The sequence below is a fragment of the Macaca mulatta genome, chromosome 17 (genome assembly GCF_049350105.2).
Source record: "Macaca mulatta isolate MMU2019108-1 chromosome 17, T2T-MMU8v2.0, whole genome shotgun sequence".
In the NCBI taxonomy this organism is placed as follows: Eukaryota; Metazoa; Chordata; class Mammalia; order Primates; family Cercopithecidae; genus Macaca; species Macaca mulatta.
The window spans coordinates 40439287-40442856 of record NC_133422.1 but is presented as its reverse complement, the minus strand read 5'-3'; positions in this window follow the sequence as shown (position 1 = coordinate 40442856).

Below are 3570 nucleotides of genomic sequence, written 5' to 3'. Positions count from 1 at the left end.
AAAAAAAAAAAAGGAAGTGATTAGAGTACCTGGTTATATTTAAGAGTGAAAACCCAATGCAGAAACCTAACATTTTGAGTATGCCAATATAAGTTGTACTAGCAAAACGTTTGGCTGCAGATCACGTATATTCCAACTACTAGACAAACGAGAGTTTCTTTTCCTCATATAAAAAGTCTAGAGATAGGCAGTTGCTGGAACTACTTTATCTGTTCATGGAAACTACTCTGCTCACTGCAGCCTCTACCTCCTGAGTTCAAGCAATTCTCCTACTTCAGCCTCTCAAGTAGCTGGGATTACAGGTGCATGTGACCACATCCAGCTTATATATATACTTATATATATGTATAGGAAGATGTTCTCTACTAAACATCTTCACCATGTTGGCCAGGCTGGTCTTGAACTCCTGACCTCAGGTGATTCACTTGCCTCCCAGTGAAACTACTCCTAACCGAGTGTGTTATTCTGTTCTGCCATCTTATGTTGGCTCCCACTCACCTGGGTATTACCCAATGGTTGCAAGATGGCACTGCGTCTACAGACAAGTCTATGTTCAAAGTCAGATTAGTGGTGTGGGTGGTTGTATCATCTTCATATGTCCCTTTGGAATGTAAAAACTTTCCCAAGAAATCCAGGAGAAATCAATTTACATATCAATGGACAGAACTGTCATATAGCCACTCCCTAGCTATAAGATAAGCTAGAAATTCAGTACATTCTGATTTGCTATGTGTGTTTCTTTTTTTCTTTTTGATTTAGTTTTTAAAAAGTGGCTATCTGGATTTCCGTTACGTAAATTAATATGTGATTGATAAATAAGGCAAAAATGTCATTATAAAACAATTAACATGTTATTTCCTGTGTAATTCTCTTATGCAAAAGGACCCGGAACATGAGAAGTAAATTCATGTTATATTGATTTTAAAATGTACATTTTTTTCACATTTTAACATTTTTGAAACCAATGGAGTTTATAATTGTTGTGGGCCAGATGTAATTCATTATAAATTGCCATTGTCTGTGCATGCATATGCAAACTTGGTCATAGTAGTATATATCATCATGCATTCAAATGAATTATGCACTGTTGGTACTGCATGCCAACAATGTACCTGAAGGCAAGAGAAAGTGAAAAATTCCTCAAAGTCAATGAAAGAAATTTCACAGCAACAAGAGACTGACTGATATATCTATTAATCACGTAAAACTATCATTAAGACAGAAAACATCAGTTTGTCAGAAATTTAATGCTGATTTTGAAGAGAAACTGTTTAATATTCAGTGATGCATGATTCAGTAAGGTTAAATAAAGCTATAAATTAGTCAAATGTAAAAACATCAGCTTCAAAATTCATAAGTTAGTAACTTGGAAGAAAACTTCAAAATGCTTTTAAGAAATGCTATAATGCTCTTAATGGCATAGGTTATAATATCATGTGCAAAAATATGGATGACTTTGCTGAGTTGAAAAGCAATATAAAAGAGTTAGACTCCAAATGTAAAGAAGTTTTAAAAATATTTAACCAATTCTCTTTATATGTAATTGCTAGTTTTAGGTATACACAAGAGTGATATCTATTTAATTCCATGAGCAAATTAGTCTAAAAAAGCTATTTCAATGAGTAAACAACATAATTATAACTTTGAAAATAAAACACTGTGCCATTGCTTAATTAGCACGTATCACTCTTTCTTATTAGCTGATAAATTGAGTGTTTTATCCTACAATCAAGGCATCTTAATGAATTTGATATAATCAGCAAGAAAGTGGGGAGAAAGTCTTCAGATTAGCTACTCTACTAGAATCAAGAACCCCCTCTGAATAATTTTTAAAAAGATAAAAGTGAGGTCTTCATGAGTTGATCCCTCTCCAAAGACACTCACCAAGCCTTCAATGACTCATATTTGGCTTCACTACCCTCCCTCCTTGGTTTTGAAAACGGCAGCCCCACTAACCCAGAACTCTGTTTCCATCTCCATTGACTCAGTATCTACTACCTTTGTTTTAGTTAATGTTTTGCCATTATTTCCTGTTTTGATTTTTTGTTTTGGGGGGTGTTTGGGGGTAAATTTTAATATACCCAGTGGTAGCCTCTGTTTGCATCTCATATTCAAATATACAATTGATCACTAATCATCAGGGAAATGTAAATCAAAACCACAATAAGATATCATCTCACCCCAGTTAGAATGGCTCTAAGCAGAAGAACAAAAATAACAAATGCTGGTGAGGATGTGGAGAATAGGGAACATTCAGGCACAGCTGATAGGAATGTAAAGTAGTATAGCCATGACAGAAAACAACATGGAGCTTCCTCAGAAAATTAAAAATAGAACTACCAGATGATCCAGCAATCGATTGTTTAGAATATAGCCAATACTAGCTTTTTTTGTAGTTTCTTGACCTTTAGGGACTTGGGTATATTTGACTCCCTTTTTTGGTACACTTTTTTTTTTGGATTGTGTAAGGCTGGTCTCTCCTGACTTTCTGCTAACATCACTGACTACACCTTTTCTATCTCCTTTGCTGAATCTCAATTCACTTCTGATTGACTTCTAAATGTCAGTGCCCTATTCACAATCACAAAGATATAGAATCAACCTACGTGTCCAAGTGTCCATCAATGGATGATTGAGTAAATAAAATGTAGTATGTTTATATACCGTGAAATACTACTTGGCCATTAAAAAGAATGAACTCGTGTCTTTTGTAGCAATTTGGATGGAACTAGGAGCCGTTATCCTAAGTGAAATAGCTCAGAAACAGAAAGTTAAATATGCATATTTTCACTAATGAGTGGGAGCTAAATAGCGTAAACACACAGACATCAAGTATGGAATAAGGGACATCAGAGACTTAGAAGGGTGGGTGGATGGGAGGGGATGAGTAATGAGAAATTACCTAAAGAGTGCAATGTATGTACACATTTGAGTGATGAATACACTGAAAGCCCAGGCTTCACCACCATACAATAGATGCATGGAACACAACTGCACTTGTCCTCAAATTTGTACAAATGAGGAAAAAAGAAATCTGGGGTTATATATAAATAAAGACCAGTCAGCAACCTGATTGGAAACCTTTGATTTCAAGAAAATAAATGAATGAATGAATGAATGAACGAATGAATGAATGAATGAACGAACGAACGAAGGGACGAACGAACGAACGTTGGTTCCCAATACTCTTTCTTAGACCCATTATTTCTGTTTTCTTTTTTAGTCTCATGGTTTGGAACACCATCTTGATCCTAACGAGTCTCACATTTTTATCTCCTATGATTCCATACTTATTTTATTCTAAAGTAGATATGTAATTGGCATGTCTCAGAAGCAAAATCTTGATTTCTTACCATCTGCGTCAACCAAGCTTATTTCCCCCTCAACTTTTCCATTTCAGTAAATAATGCCAAAAGTCTCCCAAGTGTTCAAGCAAAATGTCCAGAAATTATCTTTGTTCATCTCTTAACTCTATCCTTCCCGAAGTGTATGTATTCTCACATATGCAGGGACACACACACACACACGCACACACGCCATGTAATACATTGACAAATGCTATTAATTCAG